General features: G+C 45.4%; 1 protein-coding gene across 2 annotated transcripts in view; it reads right to left on the minus strand.

Moving 5' to 3' along the window:
• FOXN3 (forkhead box N3) overlaps positions 1-21092 on the minus strand; it is a 467496-nt gene that overhangs the window by 350063 nt on the left and 96341 nt on the right. The gene's annotated exons all lie outside the window — the stretch shown is intronic.

A 21092-nucleotide genomic window follows, 5' to 3' on the forward strand; every position in this document is an offset into this window, starting at 1 on the left:
AAATGTATGGCTATTGGTGCACTGGGCCCTTCTCATTATTCAACTGATAAGCCGCTTTAAATATTGGGGTTATACTCATCACGGTAGACAAAAGTAAGCTGTTCAAAATCTTAATTACATCATATCCCTTGGGCTGGTTAATAATATTCAATCTAGATGAAAATGGCCACGTTTTAGATTTGCATGCTGATGTGTTTCACTTGAATACAATTTTCGCACTAAACAATCAATTGTAGGCTTTAAAAGTGCAGCTCTGTGACCCTGAACTGGTATATTTTAAAGATACCACTACTTTATTTGTGGGGGTTATGGCAAAATTAGCCTACAAAAGATGAGCAAACTTTTCCTGTTATTTTCCTAAATTGAATCATGCTTGGCTATTTACTACCATCATCGTAATAAACTCATTCCTAAATAAAGCAAAATGGAAAATGGATATACACACCTTACTGGTTAAAGACATTTGTCACTTTTTAAAAGCAATCTAAAAATGATGTTGGGGTCTGGTAGAAAGCCTAGTCTTCAAGTATTAGCAGGGCAGGTAAGGATTACCCTTTAATCATGACCAGTACTCATAAACTTTCACAGCAATGAAAACTGCAGTCCCTTCCATTAACTTTGCACTTCTGCCTCTGATTTGCTTCAAGTTCAAATCTCTGCCCTTATCAATGTCCTTACATTCCTCTAGGATCACAAAGCACTCTGACATTGGCTATTTCATTTGATGTCATGAGAGTTCCAGGAATTAGCTTGGCAGGCATCATCAATCTCATCTCACAGAAGATACACTGAGGCTCCAAAAATCAGCGACTGGTCCGAGGCCACATGGTTAAGTGTCAGAAGTTCGCCTGGGTCACCTGATACCATGCTCTCTGTAGGGGCTGTGCTGCTCCTAAGCATGCTCACAATGCAGTTGGCCGCCTGTATTTCTAGCACTCTGGGAGACCGAGGCAGGCAGATCACCTGAGGTCAGGAGTTCGGGACCAGCCTGGCCAACATGGTGAAATCCTGTCTCTGCTAAAAATTCGAAAATTAGCCAGACATGGTGTCGGACGCCTGTAATCCCAACTACTTGGGAGGCTGAGGCAGGAGAATCACTTGAATCCGGGAAGTGGAGGTTGCAGTGAGCCGAGATTGCACCACTGCACTCCAGCCTGGGCAACAAGAGCAAAACTCCATCTCAAACAAACAAACAAAAAAAGTACTTGACTAGAGTAACAATAGTTACAAAAGGATAGATACTAAGTATCGGATTCATTGGTCTGGGGATTAACTATGGCTGGTGGTGGAAGTTAGGCTAATGCTCCTCTTTGTCCTCAGCCTCCCATTCTCTTCTCCCAAGGCTTTAGGCAGAGCGCAGCAACCACCTGCAGAGCAGATCATCTCAGCCTGTTGGAAACATGCCAAGTCACCGTTTTTCCCAGGTGTGTCAGCCCTAAGTCCTGACACCAGGCCTCAGAGAAGGCCCTGGAGTGGAAAGATGCCAGGGGGGCGGGGGGACCTTGGGCTTTGGAAGTCAAAGGGGGATTGGGAACAGCAGTAATTATTGTATTTAGCCTCCCTAAGGAAGTAAGCCGTTCCAGATGCTGGCTGTCCTCCCCTTACACCCGCAGTGTTTTTATTGTGGTAAATTACATACAGACGACATAACATTTACTATCTTAACCACTTTTAAGTGTACAGTTCAGTGATATTAAATATATTCGTAATAATGTATAACCATCACCACCATCCATCTCTAGAACTCTTCATTTTTTCCAACCAAGACTCTGTACCTAGCACACAACCACGCCCCATCCTCCATACCCCCACCCCAGCCCCTGGCAGCCATCATTCTACTTTGTCTCTACGATTTTGACTCCTCTACTCATAAAAGTGAAACTATGGAATATTTGCCTTTTTGTGACTGGCTTGTTTCACTCAGCATAATGTCCTCCAGGTTCATCCATGCTGTAGCCTGGGTCAGAATTTTCTTCCTTTTTAAGGTTAATATTCTACTGTACAGATCTACCACATTTTATGTATCCATTCATCTGTCAATGGACACTTGGGTTACTTCCACATTATACCTATTGTGAATGACACTGCTATGAACATGAATGAATAAATATCTCTTTGAGACCCTGCTTTCAGTTCTTTCGGGAAAATACCGGAAGTGGACTTGCTGGATCATATGGTAATTTTATGTTTAATTTTTTTGAGGAACTGCCATACTATTTTCCAGAGTAGTTGTACCACTTTAAATTCCTAAAATAGTGTGCAAGGGTTCCGTTTTCTCCACATCCTCACTAACACTTGTTATTTCCTGTTTGTTTTGTTTTTTAAATGGTAGCCATCCTAATAGGTATGAGGTAGTATCTCACTGTAATTTCGATTTGCATTTTTCCCCAATGATTAGTGACATTGAGCTTTTTTAACACACCTACTGGCTATTTGTATATCTTCACTGGAGAAATATCTGCTCAAGTCCTTTGCCCAATTTTGAATTAAGTTGTTCTTGTCAAGTTTTAGGAGTTCTCTATATATTCTGGATATTTATCCCTTATCAAATATATGATTTGCAAATATCTTCTCCTATTCTATCTGGCTGCTTCTTAACCACACTTACATCCACTAGATAACTGAAAGTGAATTTCATCACAATTTGGGTTATTCATGATTTCCTCCCAAATTACCCTGGATATTGAGAACTACCTGGATTTAGTCATGCTACCTTTTGGTGAAAGAGGGCTTCCTAGAAGTGAATGTTTCCAGAACACAGAATTGTTTCTAGGTTGGTCTGGGGTGTTCATGCCGCTGCAGAGGCATCCTATGGCAGAGTTCTTGGTGGGTGGGCTGCACACAGAGGGTGGGGGGAACTGGGTGCTTTATAAGGATGCTCCAACTCACGAGTCAATGACTGGATCCTTTTCAATGATAAGCTTTTTAAAACGGATTGTATACGAAAACAATGAATGGGGCAAAGTCTGCGGCTCATGATTTAGCCTGTTACCGATTTTTTTCACAGCTTTGCTGGCTTTATGAACCTCTGCCCATTATGATAGAGAGGCGATCTCACAAGCCATGGCAGCTACAGGCGGAGGAGGAAGAGGCCACCCGTCCAGGAAAAGGCCCCACACTAGGGTGATTTCCTAATCCTCATATTTACATTTTAATATTCTCTGGCCTCCTCCCACCCGCCCTGCCTGTCAGGGTATCAGCTGCTCTTCTCACTGTGCAAAGTGGCCTGGCTCCCATAGTTCCCTCCTGTTTTGATTCACATCTAATATGCCAGGGGCTGAGAAACCAAATAATAGAGTTGATTAGAATTTTGTCTGAAATAAGATGAATACAGGCCTGAGAAACTGTCCCTGAGCACTAAAGTGCCGACTTTTGGAAGCCGTTGACTCTCGGTCAATTAGCCTAAAGCCAGTTGCCTAATGAGCAATTTGCCTATAATTTAAAACCTTTTTGAGTGTTTTAACATGGGAATGTCCTTTGATTTTTATTATTCTTCTTATTATTTTTTTGCCATCTCTTTGGCATTATAAGGTTCGTAAATCAAGCCTTCTAAGGGCATACCCAGCTTGTTTTTAAACTTTAGTTTATGCTTAATTTGTTTCTAAATTAATTTTTTAGATACTGGCAGAGAATGCAAAAGACACTCAAAGTGGAAGTGAATTTCTGATGAACTGGTTATTAGGTAAATCGATATGAACTGGTTTTAAAGAATCTTTTACATGTTAAGTTTCATTGTTTAGGTTGCAAAAAACTATCAAGGGAACTGTGACATCAAGTCAGACTAGAGTGTGCAACCTGCTTCTCGCATGTGACCTATGTCTCTTTTCCTTTCTTGTCCTGTGACTGCACAGGACTCTCCCAGTTGGGGTTGCAGCCCCCCACGGAAGGGGAATCATTTTGTATTGTTTGGCTTGGGGCTTTTGTTTTGTTTTGTTTTGAGACAAAGTTTCGCTTTTGTTGCCCAGGCTGGAGTACAGTGGTGCAATCTTGACTCACTGCAACCTCCACCTCCCAGGCTCAAGTGATTCTCTTGCCTCAGCCTCCCGAGTACCTGGGATTTCAGGTGCCAGCCACCATGCCTGGCTAAGTTTTTATGTTTTTAGTAGAGATGGGATTTCACCATGTTGGTCAGGCTGGTCTTGAACTCCTGACCTCAGGTGATTCACCCGCCTTGGCCTCCCAAAATGCTGGGATTACAGGCGTGAGCCACCACGCCCAGCTGGTTTGAGTTTTTTATACCATGAATTTCTTTTATGGGAACTCTTCAGCAGAGCTCAGCTTGCCTACTCTCATGCAGAGCAGTGCTCTCCTTCCCACTCCTTCCAGGAGTCTCCGTTGTGTGTTTGGAAGTCATCGGCACAGATGGTGAAAGAGGCTCCTGCGATCTTTGCAATGAGGCAATGAATCAATTGTAGAAGTCTGAGGACCACTCATCTGAAAACCCAATTCTTATTTTTTTTTTGAGACTGAGTCTCACTCTGTCATCCAGGCTGGAGTGCAATGGCACAATCTCAGCTCACTGTAACCTCCGCCTCCCAGGTTCAAGTGATTCTCCTGCCTCAGCCTCCTGAGTGGCTGGAATTACAGGTGTGAACCACCACACCCAGCTAATTTTTGTATTTTTAGTAGAGATGGGGCTTCACCATATTAGCTAGGATGGTCTCGATCTCCTGACCTCAGGTGATCCACCTGCCTCCACCTCCCAAAGTGCTAGGATTGCAGGCATGAGCCACCATGTCCAGCTGAAAACCCAATTCTTAATACAAGGAGACTGGGAGAAGCTTCGCCCAAGGTCAATGGTCATCTGGCATGATCGAGACTGATGACACCAACCTCATTCAATAGGAGAGGTCAGGGACCTTCAGCAATCTGTTTAAAGTACCATTTGAGAGGGAAACCAAAGAACAGACCTGCCTTTAAGGCCAGAAGCCAAGCTGACCTGTGATATCAGGACCATGCTGGGGGTGTGCTCCTATCCAACAGCATCGGGGCTGGAAAAGGGGACCGGAAAAAACTGGAGATGGTTCTTGTTACCCACCAGTGGCTCTGACCAGCAGCTATCCCTCTGGGTAGACCCCCTGAGCCACTTATTCACTCCGCAGAAAGCAAGTATTGTAACCAGCCTGGTACCGTGACCTTGCCCTGCCAGCTGGTGAGAGTTGGCTTTTATCCTGGAGCAGCCATCCCGCAGTTTGTCCTGCAGGCGTGGGAGTCACGGGGCAGCCTCCCAGAGGAGGGAACTTGACCAGGAAGACCTCAAGCTGAAGATGCTTCCATAGATGCTCAGGCAGGATTTGGGAAGGAAATTCTCCTAGGAATGAAACATCTCCTTTTTGTTCTGAAATTATCACAGTGGAGTTTGCTTTGAATGTCTCCTGTTGAGGACTAAGTAGCTAACTGTCCTCAGCATGCACGAACTCCCTCTGTCTCTGCATTGCAAGATCGTGAAGGGCTCAGATCAATGTGCCCTTCATGGAATTCTGTTGCCTGAAGGACAGGACACAGATACCTAGCCATCAAGGTGGCTGTAAAATGTATTTTTTCCCTTTTCTAAATCTGAGGATGTGTTCAACTGTACACATGTATCTTATGCTAATCCTTAAGAAAAAATAAAGTTTTTAATATAAGTCACTAGTAATGTGCATGATCAAAATATAAACCACTTATATTCATTGGAAATTCTTTTGTGTGTGGCTGTTTTAATACAGAACCAATAATACTGGCTTAAATAAAAATGTGTTTGTTGGTTTGTTTACCTCTCACGTAGCAGCTCACAAGCGTGGGCAGTCAGGTGGAGAGTGGGACAAGCTCGCACTGTGAAGGCAGAAACCAAGGGTTTTTCTACCTTGTCGCTCCACTATTCCCTCGTGTGTTTCTCACTTCTGCATGGTCATAAGTAGCTCATAACCACCTCGACCCTGCCCTAATCAGAGGGAAGGAGGAAAGAAGATATGAAGGGTTTGCTCCTTCATTTTAAAGGAAAAACCCAGAAAGCGTACCCATCCATTTCACATCCACCCATCAGCCAGAAGCTGTCACTGAGCCAGCTCTGGCAGGTGTTGTCCATATAAAGCTCAGGGGTTCTACTATTCAAAGGAAGAAGAGGGAACGGATACTGGTGGAAAGCTAGCAGGGTTTTTAAAACACTAAATATGGGGAGGCTGAGGCAGGGAATCGCTTGAACCCAGGAGGTGGAGGTTGCAGCGAGCCCAGACCTCACCACTGCACTCCAGCCTGGGCAACAAGAGTGAAACTCCATCTCAAAAAAGGAAAAAGAAAAAAACCACTAAATATGGCCAGGCACGGTGGCTCACGCCTGTAATTCCAGCACTTTGGGAGGCTGAGGAAGATGGATCCACCTGAGGTCAGAAGTTTGAGAACAGCCTGACCAACATGGCAAAACCCCATCTCTACTAGAAATTTTTTAAAATTAGCTAGGCAGGGTGGTGCGAACCTGTAATCCCAGCTACTTGGGAGGCCCAAGGCAGGAGAATCGCTTGAACCCGGGAGACAGAGGTTGCAGTGAACCGAGATCGTGCCACTATACTCCAGCCTTGGCGACAGAGCGAGACTCCACCTCAAAAATAAAAAATAAAAACATCAGCCAGGCACGGTGCTCACGTCTGTAATCCCAGCATTTGGGAGGCTGAGGTGGGCAGATCACAAGGTCAGGAACTGGAGACCAGCCTGACAAACATAGTGAAACCCAATCTCTACTAAAAATACAAAAATTAGCTGGGCATGGTGGCACACACCTGTAATCCCAGCTACTCAGGAGGCTGAGGCAGAAGAATCACTTGAACCTGGGAAGCAGAGTTCGCAGTGAGCTGGCATCGCGCCATTGCACTCCAGCCTGGACGCCGCTGCACTCCAGCCTGGGTGACAGAACGAGACTCTGTCTCAAAAAAATAAAATAAAATGAAATAATAAAAATAAATAAATAAAAACACTAAATATGTGTTTAATGGATATAAAGATATACAGTCAAAGTTTACAAACATGGATGGGAATTACAGGCACCAAAGTCAGGATGGTGTTTCCATGGGAGCCTGAAGGTGAGACAAGTTCCAGGATTAGGGAAGGACCAGGGCCTTCAATTATGTCTTCAATGTTTTATTTATTTTTTATATTTGAAGCAAATATTGAGCTCTGCCAAAGGTGGGTAGCAGGTACGTGGGCATTTCAGCTCTGTCCATGTTAGAAATGGATCATTTTTATGAAAAATCAACAACATTTGGCATTATCTCAACTACCCAACTGCAACTCACCTCATTATATATTTCACCAATTATAAACTGCATGTTTTTCTGCATATGAACCCTCTGAAATAAGTGCATCCATTAGGCAGCAGTTTTTTCTCTTAGTGGTGCATAAAATCATGTTACAGTTTACAACTGATGGTGACTTAGATTTGAAGATGTACACTGTATAAATTATATTTCATGGGGACTGTGGTGTATTTTAATATGTGTCAGGGGGAAGAAGGGGAAGTGTCTCAAAGGGGGCATCCCAAGGCCTGCGAAGCTTTTAGAGCTTCAGGTGACCTCAGGGAAAGGTCACCTGGGCCCCTCATTATGGGTCAGTTTTCTGACTTCCAGGCCAATGTTCTTTCTACTCTGTGTTGGTGTCTCTGACAGAGGTCACGCAAAACACAAACTTTCAGACTTATTTTCTCTGAAACTGAGGAGAGCCAAGCAAATAAAAGCCCTCTCTAGTTCTAAAGTGCTTGAAAATCCCTTACATGGTGAGAAACAAAAGCACTGAACGGCATCTGCAAACTCAACTCAGCCCCAAGCGGGAAGAAAATGGAATCAGATCATTTCTGGATCAAAATTTTGGACAAGCTGAGAGGACACAGCAGACATAGCCGTTTGAAGACGACGAAGGCTCCTCCCTCCACCCAAAGCTACATCCTGCTCCCGGCCAGCAGAGGTGGCCCAAAGACCTCCCCGACCCATTTTCTTTTCAAGTCTGATATATGCTACTGCAAACTCTTTTGCAGAAAATTAGCTAGGAATACACTGGGAACATTGTTCCTTCTATAGTATCAAGATGCAAATCAACCAAAATGAAGGGGGAAAAAAACCCCATACAGCTGGGTTATCTGAACACAGAAAAATAAATCACCATTTATTTTTAAAAAAACATTTATGAAAGTTTTCTTCATTTCTCACATTCAGTTAGTATACAGTTGGCATTTTCAAAATTCAAACCTGGTGTGGATTTCGAATTCAGTGAAGCACATGGAAGACAGCTGAGTGAAAAAAGAAAAGTTCTAGCCATATGCTCCTGGTGCATGAATTTGAATATTTGAAAGGTAATCTAGAAATGAGAATGCTTCCAATTCTCCTTACCAACACCGGTAATTCATAGCAACCACACGTTTTATAGACAGAGCCACTTCCCCATCTGAGAGACAACAGTAGGACCGAGTCAGGGGCTGGGCTTCGAGCACAGCCTGGCTCCATTACAAGTGTGTGATTTTCACTACATCACTTGACAGTTCTGCAGCTCTGTTTGGTCACTGGTGAAGGAGAAACAGTGATTCTTGTCTCACCAGGCATATTAACACATAAGAGGGTTTCTAAAATAGTCAAGATTGGTTAGCAGTTGGAGGAAAAGTCAGATCACATATAATGGCTGCTTCCAAAAGACAGATGCAATGCCATGAAACAAACTCTAATATCAAGCCCATCAGATTTCCCCTGACTTCTATTTATCTACATAGCCAGAGCCAAACCAACAGCAGGGACTCTCCTCCTCACCTTGCTCTGACTCTTATTAGAACCCTGGACTAGGAAGGCAGGAGCCCCCATGCCGCAGCTGGGAGGGTTCCCTGATGGTACCCAGCCAGCTTTGCTCATCCTGTTCCTGGGGCAGGAACTGGGTCACTCAGCCAGAAAATATACAAACCAAGTAGTCATGTGCATTGCTAATCCACTCACATGCATGCAGGGGACACCAACCTCCAGAAGACCAAAATCCATAGCATTATGCCAGCTCACTTTCCCAGGCACGTGTCAGAAATCCAACCCACGTGTTTGCAGGATGGCTGCATTGCCGTGGGTAAGTCCAAACACTGAATGTTTTGATTTCTATGCACTTGGAAATGGGAAGTGGATGGCAAGGCTTGTGAGAGAAGTGAGCAATCTTTTATCTCCTTGTTGGTGAGATGGGAGAACAAAACAATAGCCTTTCTTCTGGATCCATACCGGCAATAATTCCCAGTGAACTGATCCTTCAAGCTGTCGCAGTTTGTGTAGAGTTGTGCTCTTCCCAGGGGCATTAGAGAAGGCCAGAGCAAGGCCCAGAAGCACAGTCCTTCCGGAGGAGAGTGTCTAGAACAGCCCATTCCAGGCACCGATGTCTCCACCACTTCCCCACCAACCAAGTCCAGATTTTAATCCTAATCAAAGCTACAACTCTGGGAGAATCTCCGAGGAGCGGCTTCACAGTGATTAGCAGAGACCCTCTTCTTGGTATAGACTTTTGGTAAGATGGCACATCACAATCTTACCACTATCATCAGAGACAACTCCCTTAACAGCAACCACAGCCCCCAGGACCAGCTGTTACCACTTCCCCAAACCCAGTTAGTCTGTCTGGAGACCTGATGCCCAGACCTCTTGGATCCATTCCCCATTCACCCAGGAACTTCTAAGCCAGATAGGAGCTTGTCATGAATACTTTCTTCCTCAACAGAACTTCATGCATCTTAGAGATGCAGAATGAGAATGATCTCCATCCCGGGCAGCGAAATACAACATAGGATGGGACAAAGGATTGAAAAAGATGCATGCTCTGTGAATTACTTCCCATGTGGTTTCTGCCTAGCTGAGTTATGCTGGTCAAATCTTATCTCTGCAGCCTAAACTAGATCAGAGATGCAGCATGACTGAGGGAGTTTTCGTTGTTGTTGTTATTGTTGTTGTATAGTTCTTTGCTTTAGTCTGTAGGTTGTCTAACATTACACAGCTAATGAAACACTATCCCTGAACCCATCCGCCCTACACAGCATGGACAGCAGCTGATTAAGCAGTCAATCAGTTTAGCCTAGAAAGCCACCTAGCAGCACAATGGCAGAGACCTGCAAACAGTAAACACTGGGCTAATCTGGAATTCCAAGGTGGTAAGGTAAGATGCAGGCAATCGGAGCTATCGAGTGGCCCCGCCAATGGAAAATAGCAGTGACAAATGGAGACTGCTTTCTGTTAGAGTCCTTAGCAGGCCAGGTAACACTTGAGAAATTTGAGAATTTGGCCACAACGAGTGTTCAATAATCACTCCACCGTTGAGCCGGGCTTGGCTGAAAAGGTCTTACTGTTTGATTGCAAACCATACATCAACTTGCCTTAACTTTATTGTAAGGAGAAATCCAAAACATATTCTGAAAGAGATCAACCCTAACTTTATTTAGGTCATGCTGCTGACATACACAAACAATGGGAAATGTGTGAGTAATTCAGAAACAGCAAGGAAAGGTCAATGCCCAGTTTATTTCTTAAACCACAGTAATCTGTGAGTAATATCAACAGGCATTTGCCACTACCTGCTCATCAATGCTGCAGTCTAAATGAACAGAAGCAGGGAGACAATTTCACACTCATTTTAAAAAAAAGGTATGATACTATGTAGTGACTTATGCCTGGAAATCACACATTTAAGGACAGCTCTCAAAAGCATTTAGACTTTGGGAGGCCGAGGCGGGTGGATCACGAGGTCAAGAGATCGAGACCATCCTGGTCAACATTGTGAAACCCCGTCTCTACTAATACAAAAAAATTAGCTGGGCATGGTGGCGCGTGCCTGTAATCCCAGCTACTCAGGAAGCTGAGGCAGGAGAATTGCCTGAACCCAGGAGGCGGAGGTTGCGGTGAGCCGAGATCGCGCCATTGCACTCCAGCCTGGGTAACGAGAGCGAAACTCCGTCTCAAAAAAAAAAAAAAAAAAAAAAAGCATTTAGATAATGAAGCCTCAATAACTTGTGAAGTAGAAATGACTGCAACTGTTTTTATCAATAAGCAGCCTGATATTCATGCATGCAAGGTGATTCACCCCAAGTCCCTCAGGAGTTAATAACAGTTAAGCCAAATAGTTAGACCTGGAAACTCCAGGCTCTGTACCCAGGCCACAGGGCTGTGTGTTTTGTTTTAGAAGGGTGGGCTGACTATATGATGCCCGATCCTAGCATGAATCAGTCAATACAATGCAATATCTGTGCTTGTCATGAAAACAGGCATTTCCATCTACCCTCGAAGGCAACCAGCCTTCCTTCATCTGGAACCACTGGGCCCATAAGGGACCTGGCAATAATTGATGGGAATTTGGTCTATAGGTGAATCACCAGGCTTGTGGCTCAGCTCAAAGCATATGCCCTGCTGAGCAAAGAAGTAACATTATGTGCACATAGAGAAGGCAGTGCCATTCCCTGTCATGATATAGACTTTGTACATTTGTAATACTCTACTACAAGGAAAGAACATCTTCTCTGAGCACACTGAAGAAAGACAGCCTAGAAATTCCACAGAGCCAGAGTATCAGCTCCCAGAGGCACCTTCCCAGTCTACACCACCCCAGAGAGAGTTTGGTCTGATGGATGGGGAAAGCGGTGTTGAAAGTGGCACTCACTCAGAAAAGCATCAGAGGAGCTTGGGCAGAGCGGAGAATGTCAGCATCATTCTCATCTCCTTGCAGGTGAAATTCCAAGAAAACTGAGGCCAGCAGGCAAGTGGACAGGTCTGGAGTAGCCCCAGGGCTTCTGATGCCCAAAGGCACACTCCACAAACAACGTTGCTTCTCCAGCGCTTGTGGACCATGGATCACCGGCAGGCCCTGCGAGATGCAGGTTCTGGTCCAGCAGGTGTGGGGTAGGGCTGGGATTCTACATTTCTAACAAGCGCTCAGGGGATGCCAGTGCTGCTGGCCCTGGGACCACACACTGAGGAACAGGATCTAGAACAGCACCACACTGCCCTTATGATTTGAGGCCTTTCCTGCCTTCCACATGACAGGCTTTGCATGTGGCAAAGAATAAAACAATCTCTATGGATTGGCCCTAGGGAGGGATGTCATAATCACCTCCCTGGACACCCTCTCAGCAGTTTTACATCACCTGCTGTCTACCCTAAGCTCCAGCTCTACCCCCACTGATACTGCTCTGAGCGAGTCTCCAACTTCCCTCCCTCTCACTCTGTTCCACCCACCCTGACTTCTTTGATAGTCTTGGACAGGACCAGGTCCCCATCAGCACCTCCATACTGGCTAAGCATCGACCCACCACTTTCACTCCCCTCCATCGGTGAGGGAACCTGCCCTGCCCCTCTGGGTCAAAGTTATAGCACCCATGCTTGCAACTCCTGAACCTCGTTCCCTGCTTAATCTTTATCCATAGCACTTATCACTATTTGCAAATTACATAATTGTTTTTTTTTAAAGACAGAGTCTTGCTCTATTGCTCAGGCTGGAGTGCAGTGGCATGATCTCAGTTCACTGTAACCTCCACCTCCTGGGTTCAAGTGATTATCTCTTGCCTCAGCCTCCTGAGTAGCTGGGATTATAGGTGCCCACCACCACGCCTGGACCATTTTTGTATTTTTTTGTAGAAACAGGGTTTCATCATGTTGGCCAGGTTGGTCTCAAACTCCTGACCTCGGGTGATCTGCCCGCCTCGGCCTCCCAAAGTGCTGGGATTACAGGCATGAGCCACCGCGCCCGGCCTATATACATTATTTATTTTACTTGTTGCCCATCTCCCCACTAGCATGCCAGCCCCAAGAGGGCAAGGATCTGGTCTGTCTCATTCACTGCTGTATCCCAGTACAAGGCACATAATAGGCACGGAAATATTTGCTGAATAAAGAAACAGTTTAATTTTTCATGAAAACTGTAAAGCGCCAACCATCATCCCGAAGGACACCAATGAATGTTTGCTTACATCTGATATAAATAGTACTTTTTTAATCTGAAGAAATGACTTCTTTGAGATTTCAAAAGGATCCGTAGTCACAGATTGCAGGAGATAGTTTTATCCCATCATGCAAGTATGGACGTCATGGGGAAGGCCACTCCCCATGTTTCCCAGCTCTCATTCACCAGTCAGCTTAGTGGGATTCCCCGTTCCTCCCCATAGCACCCACACGAATGAGAGGCAGACGGAAATCGGCAGGCAGGCCTCCTCCTGGGAGGGGCATCTCCCAACAAGGGGGAAGATTTGAGAAAAGCAGGAAGCAGGAAGGAGAATTCCTCCATGGTGCACATGAAGACCTCGAGGCTCAGGGAAGCTGAGTGACTTGCACAGGGTCTCACTGCCAGTGAGTGGCAGGGCTGGGACTGGAACCCACACATCCCTCCTAATTGCCAATACGCTGTGTACGCCGCTTCTCTTAACAGGCAGAGTCTGCGACTGGTTTGAGAACAGCCTCAGCTCCAAAACTCACAAAAGGAATTCTGAATAAATCATACAACAGCCGCAGAACCACAGAAAGTCAGATCTGCCAGGGAGCCAGTCCTGCGTATGTCCTGAGGGCAGCCACAGGTAAGCGGTGAGGGGCGTGTGTCCATTGCAGCCCAGGACCCAAGCTGCCCTCTAACCTGACTGTGCATCTCCCCAGCACACATTGCCAATCACACGAGACCAGTGTGGGGAGCAGGTGGGTAGCTCCACCCTGACTCTCAGAGGAACCACGAGCGCAGTCACACTCAGAGCGACAGGACATTATCAGAGTTTACAGACTGCAGGTTGAAAAGAGTAACCAGACTGGGTGCAGTGGCTCACACCCATAATCCCAGCACTTTGGAAAGCTGAAGTGGGTGGATCACTTGAGGTCAGGAGTTCGTGACCAGCCTGGCCAATATGGTGAAATCCGGGCTCTAGTAAAAATACAAAAAATAGCCAGCCATGGTGGTGTGCACCTGTAATCTCAACTACTTGAGAGAGTGAGGCATGAGAATCACTTGAACCCGGGAGGCGGAGGTTGCAGTGAGCTGAGATCGCACCACTGCACTCTAGCCTGGGTGACAGAGTGAGACTCCATCTCAAAAAAAGAAAGAAAGAAAGGAAACAGTAACCAAATTCATCACCTCCTGCCTTTTCCCAAAGGCTTCTCCTGTTCCATCCCGGAAGTGTACACCTGACCAAAGCAGGCGTTCATGGGTGTCCAGAAGGTTCCTCAACTCATATTCATATCGTCCCAGGCGTAACGGATCTCAAAAGACCTGCCTGGTTTATTTATTTATTTACTTTTCTTTTCTTTTTTTGAGACAGTCTCTCTCTGTTGCCTAGACTGGAGTGCAGTGGTACAATCATGGCTCACTGCAGCCTCAGCCTCTGAGCTCAAGCAATCCTCCATCTAAGCCCCCTGAGTAGCTAGAACTATAGGCGTACACTACTACAGTCATTTTTAAATTCTTTTGTAGAGATAGGGTCTCACTGTGTTGCCCAGGCTGGCCTCAAACTCCGGGCCTCAAGTGATTCTCCCACCTCAGCCTCCCAAAGTGCTGCGATTATAGGCTCCAGCCACCGCATCCAGCCGACCTGGTTTATAACTCACATTATAACTCACATTCACTCCAAGACCAATTTGCCCTGAAGCCTTGAGGTTACCCCCTACAGGACTGCACCTGAATTAACCTACGCTCCGTGAGGTTTTTGCAGTCGTGATATGAAGGTATTGTATTAGTATGTTCTCATACTGCTAAAAGGACACCTGAGATTGGGTGATTTATAAAAGAAAGAAGTTTAATAGACTCACAATTCTGCAAGGCTGGGAAGACCTCAGGAAAGTTACAACCACGGTGGAAGGGGAAGCAAACATGTCCTTCTTCACATAATGTCAGTAATGAGAAGAATGAGTGACTGCCCAGTGAAGGAGGAAACCCCTAATAAAACCATCAGATTTTGCCTGAGTGCGGTGGCTCACGCCTGTAATCCCAGTACCCAAGGTGGGCAGATCACGAGGTCAGGAGTTCAAGACCAGCCTGACCAACATGGTGAAACCCCATCTCTACTAAAAATACAAAAATTAGCCAGGCATGGTGGCACATGCCAGCTACTCAGGAGGCTGAGGCAGGAGAATCACTTGAACCTAGGAGGCGAAGTTTGCAGTGAACCGGGACTGCCACTGCACTCCAGCCTGGGTGACAGAGCAAGACTCCATCTCAAAAAAAAAAAAAAAAAAAAAAAAAAAAAAAAATATATATATATATATATATATATATATAAAATATAAAATAAATAAATAAGTAAAACCATCAGATCTCATGAGAACTCACTATCACGAGAACAGGATGGGGAAAAATGCCCCTATGATTCACTTACCTCCACCTGCCCCCTCACGTGACACATGGGGATTACGGGAGCTTCAAGATGAGATTTCGGTGGGGACTTAGCCAAACCATAAATATGGACCCTTAGAGGCAAAAAGGACAGGTTACTGCTTTCTCAGAGGGCACACCTCTGTTCTCAACTCTTTCCCTACAACTCTTTCCCTTGTCCCTTTTCTGTGTCCCTCCAGAGCGGGACATGAAGCCACGGTGAGAAGAAGTATGACCAGCAGCTTGGAAACTGAAGGGGAAGAGACTTTTTCTCTAGCTTCTATGGCCGGAACCTGTGAATTGAACTGATGAAAGACTGACAGTAGAAAAAGCATACGAATATTTATTGATGTTAACATTTTTATATGGCATAGGGTAGAGAGAGGGGCTTCATAGAAAGACTTGAAAACCCCAAGGAAGGGGTCAGTTAAATATATCATTTTAAGAAATAGAAATAAATTGTGGAGATTGGTCAAGACTAAGGAAAAGAGGGTTTGGGCTAGGGGCAGAAAACTGTGGGAAAGTGACTAGGAAATATACGAGGGAAACCCATGGAAGGTAAGAGTTATTCTAGTGAGGTTTGTTTGTACAGACTCATCTCAGCATCTGCTCCCTAGCTCCAATGATAAGAATGTTCTCCTCTTCCTGGTACAGGGAGGTCATCTTTCTCATGGAGAATTTATGCCTTGCTTTTAGGTAGAAAAGGGCAGGGCAACCTGCAGCTGCTGTTTCTCAACTGCCTTCGGCTCAAAATAATTAATATGCTAAAGAGACATATTTTGGGGTGGCATGTTCTGATCCCCATTGGGACTGTGAAGCAAGCACTGTCAGGTGGTGTGGGGGCACACTTTCACATGTCAAGAGTGATAAGAGTGAAATATAAGGAAGAACTAAGCAGTCGCAGCCTCCCCAAACTACTTCCCAAATGTGACTTCCACAGTCCCATCCTGTTTCTTTTTTTTCTTCCTTCCTTCTTTCTTTTTCTTTTCTTTTTTTTTTTTTCAAAACAGGATCTCGCTCTGTTGCCCAGGCTGGAGTGCAATGATACAATCATAGCTCTCAGCCTCCTGAGTAGCTGGGACTACAGGTGTGCACCATCATACCACCACGCCCAGCATTACTTTTTTAGTAGAGATAAAGTCTCGCTATGTTGTTCAGGCTGGTCTCGAACTCCTGAGCTCAAGTCATCCTCCTGCCTCAACTTCCCAAAGTGTGGGGATTACAGACATGAGCCACTGCTCACTATGTTTCCAATACTACCATTTTTGAGTTTGTTTTTAATCTCAAAACCTATTCACTGTTACACCAACTCTAACAGTCTCTCTCTCTTTCCTTCTCTTTCTCTCTTACACACACACACAGACTGTCTCTCTCTCTCTCTCTCTCTCTCTCTCTCTCTCTGTCTCTCTGTCTCTCTCTCTTTCCCCCCTACACCTAGAGAAAAGTTGACAGCATTTTCAGGTGAAGTAGAAGGGAAGGGCATTGCTCTTTGTTTCTTCCAGGATGCAAGCGGCTAATGTTGAAGGGCTGCCAGAAAACCAGGTGATGATGCTCATCATGAGAGACAAGATAATAAGGGGACAAGCCAGAGCAAAGAAGATACTAGAAAAAGAAGAAAATGAGCCAAGCACAGTGGCAATCCCAGCACTTTGGGAGGCCGAGGTGGGTGGATCACAAGGTCAGGAGTTCGAGACTAGCCTGACCAACATGGTGAAACCACATCTCTTTTAAAAATACAAAAATTAGCTGGGTGTGGTGGTGCCTGCCTGTAATCCCAGCTACTCAGGAGGCTAAGGCAAGAGAATTGCTTGAACCTGGAAGGCAGAGGTTGCAGTGAGCCAAGACCACGCCACCGCACTCTAGCCTGGATGACAGAGCCAGACTCCATCTCAAAAAAAAAAAAAAAAAAAATGGTGAGGGAGAAGGAGGGTGGAGAGTGGGGAGAAGTTGTCCTAAGGGCTGGGAACCAAGCCCTCCACTCCCGCTGCACAGAGCCAGAGCTTGCCAGAACATGGAGCAGCCTTCTGCCCCAGTCATGCTTCTCCACTGCAGGTCTCAAAGGGAACTGGCTATTGTAAATGCATTTGCCCTTGGCCTCCCCGTCAATCACACTTGAGACCTTAGCGTCTGTGATGGTAAACTGATGTCCATCCACACCTCCTTCCCGGGGTGAACCTCTCTGTAAGTCACATGCCAAGACAACAGCAATGTTACCTCAATGAAGTGCAATTAAATTGCCCAGGAAAGTTCGTTATCAGGGACTCTTAGAGCTAGAGCCTTAGATTTTAGACACAGACATTATCTACTGTGACCAGACTTTACTGATGTAGAAACTGAGGCCCAAGGAGGTTGGTCAAGGTCGTGCACGTTATTAGGAGCAGAGCTTGCCCCGACTGTCAGGACGGCACTCTTTCCACTACTCACTGCCTAGCGCAACTACATTTAATTTTAGTTCATCACACATTCAGCCTGTGCTTTCGAGGAATTTTATAGTCCTCACTCCATCTGTGCATCTTGCCATTCTACCAGCTTCCCTTCACTCAGTGCCTCCCATGTGTCTCTCTGTGGCACTGTCCTGAAAAGAAGAGGAGAAGAGGTCCAGGAGTTTAAACTGATCGCCATCTGTGTGTCATTTCGACAGCATTGAGATGGCTAAAACAACCACAGCTGAGAATGCTCCATTCTCTTTTTTTTTTTTTTTTTTTTTGAGGCGGAGTCTCACTGTCACCCAGGCTGGAGTGCAATGGCGTGATCTCGGCTCACTGCAACCTCCACCTCCCAGGTTCAAGCAATTCTCCTGTCTCAGTCTCCCAAGTAGCTGGGATTACAAGCACCCACCACCACGCCCAGCTACTTTTTTTGTATTTTTAGTAGAGACGGGATTTCACCGTGTTGGCCAGGCTGGTTTCAAACTCCTGACCTCAAGTGATCTGCCCACCTTGGCCTCCCAAAGTGCTAGGAATGCAGGCGTGAACCACCATGCCTGGCCAAGAATGCTCCATTTGCTTCTGAAGGGCCAATTCTGGATCTACAGTCCACTTCAGACAAGGGCAGGAAAAAGATTGACAGCCACTAAGATAAGGCCACTGTTGTCAACTTATGGTACACACTGTCATTTAGAAAAGTGTTAGGTGTTTTGTTTGTTTTTCTGTTTTGTTGCACTTCAGGTTCTGGGGTACATGTGCAGAACATGCAGGATTGTTGCATAGTTACATACATGGCAATGTGGTTTGTTGCCTCCATGCCCGTCACCTATATCTGGCATTTCTCCCCATGTTATCCCTCCTCAACTCCCACCCCTGCTGTCCCTCCCTTATTTCCCCCCAACAGATCCCAGTGTGTGATGCTCCCCTCCCTGTGTCCATGTGTTCTCATTGTTCAACACCCACCTATGAGTGAGAACATGCGGTGTTTGATTTTCTGTTCTGTGTCAGTTTGCTGAGAATGATGGTTTCCAGGTTCAACCGTGCCCATATAAAGGACACAAACTCATCATTTTTTATGGCTGCATAGTATTCCATGGTGTATATGTGCCACATTTTCCCTGTCCAGTCTGTCATCGATGGGCATTTGGGTTGGTTCTAGGTCTTTGTTATTGTAAACAGTACCACAGTGAACTTACATGTGCATGTGTCTTTATAATAGAACGATTTATAATCCTTTGGACATATGCTCAGTAATGGGATTGCTGAGTCAAACGGATTTCTATTTCTAGGTCCTTGAGGAATTACCATACTGTCTTCCACAATGGTTGAATTAATTTACACTCCCACCAACAGTGTAAAAGTGTTCCTATTTCTCCACATCCTGTCCAGCATCTGTTGTCTCCAGACTTTAATGATCACCATTCTAACTGGCATGAGATGGTATCTCATTGTGGTTTTGATTTGCATTTCTCTAAGGACCAGTGATGGTGAGTATTTTTTTCATATGTTTCTTGGCCTCATATATGTCTTCTTTTGAAAAGTGTCTGTTCATATCTTTTGCCCACTTTTGAATGGGTTTGTTTTTTTTTCTTGTAAATCTGTTTTAGTTCTTTGTAGATTCTGGATATTAGCTCTTTGTCAGATGGGTAGATTGAGAAAATTTTTTCACATTTTTTTTTTTTAAGATGGTATTTTGCTCTTGCTGCCCAGGATGGAGTGCAGTGGCGAAATCTCGGCTCACCACAATCTCCAGCTCCTGGGTTCAAGTGATTCTCCTGCCTCAGCCTCCTGCGGAACTGGGATTACAGGCATAAGCCACGCCTGGCTAATTTTGCATTTTTAGTAGAGATGAGGTTTCTCCATGTTGGTCAGGCTGGTCTTGAACTTCCAATCTCAGTGGGATTACAGGCCTGAGCCACCTCGCCCAGCGGTATTAAGTTTTGCTTTTCAGAAGTCCTTACAGTAACGTTAAACTGCCTTAGGTAGAAACCAACCAGTCAGAATGCATTCAAATGTGGCTGGGCACAGTGGCTCATGCCTATAATCCCAGGACTGCGGGAGGCTGTGGCGGGTGGATCACCCAAGGTCAGGAGTTCAAGACCAGCCTGGCCAACCACGGCCAACATGGTGAAACCCTGTCTCTATTAAAAATACAAAAATAAGCTGGGGGGTGGTAGCAGGCACCTGTAATCCCAGCTACTCAGGAGGCTGAGGCAGGAGAATCACCTAAGCCCAGGAGGTGGAGGTTGCAGTGAACCAGGATCTCGCCACTGCACTCCAGCCTGGGCAATAGAGGGAGACTCAGTCTCAAAAAGAAAATAACAAGAATGTACTCAAATGTGCACAGTCATTAAAATAACACGTGTGGAAAAGTTAAAGGCTTGGTTTTCAGATTGCCAAATGATGAAAGCGAAGGGTGCTGAGCTGCAGCATGAACCATTCCTGCTGCCCTTGGAACCTAAGGAGCATTTAAAGGACCATCATTGTGACACTGCAGTTGCCTCTGGAACCCAGAAGCAGGTGTGCTCCTCATCTCTGCTAGGGCTTCAGTCAAAAGCTACACCACTCGAAACGACTGTAGAGTTTTCAAAATGCCAACAGGTGTGGAGGGAAAAAAAGCAATTAAACATTCAAATTGTTAAAGAATAATCATTTGTTTCATCCACAAGTTGTGCATCTCGGCGAAGTACCGTACATAGCATTATTGTTTGTGAGACACCAACCAACACCAGAAAGGCATTTTATTTGTGTGCAGACACTATATGTGCAGAGATGCCTATCTGTGAAGATAAATGCTTCAGGGACTTTCAGCTTTAGAAAAGTGGGATCTGGCTAAAGTTTCTCCTCTCTCTGCTTTCTCTGTGCTTTAATCTTTTATATCCTTACACAGACCAGATGGAAACGGAAGCTTCCACTCACCTAAGGTGTAGAAGTAAATAAACCACCAAAATTTCATGAATGAACACACGTGGTACTCTACATGCAATAACGTGTCTTTCTGCTGCAACATAAGCTCTGACTTCTGTGGTTAAAATGCCATGAAGGACTCCAGAAAACACATGTTATTTAGTGACTTTCCAGCACATGCAAAGGTCTTTGCTAGGCACCATGTTTCAGGCTACCTGAAGTTTTTTTTTTTTGAGACAGGGTCTCACTCTGTCACACAGGCTGGAATGCAATGGCATAATCATGGCTCACTGCAGCCTCAATCTCCTGGACTCAAGCTATCCTCCCACCTCAGCCTCCAGAGTAGCTGAGACTAGGCGTGTGCCACCACACCTTGCTAATTTTTTTATTTTTGTAGAAACAGAGTCTTGCCCTGTTGCCCAGGCTGGTCTCAAACTCCTGAGCTCA

Source organism: Aotus nancymaae, unplaced genomic scaffold (genome assembly GCF_030222135.1).
Source record: "Aotus nancymaae isolate 86718 unplaced genomic scaffold, 86718_ANA_hifiasm-v0.15.2.pri h1tg000011l, whole genome shotgun sequence".
NCBI lineage: Eukaryota > Metazoa > Chordata > Mammalia > Primates > Aotidae > Aotus > Aotus nancymaae.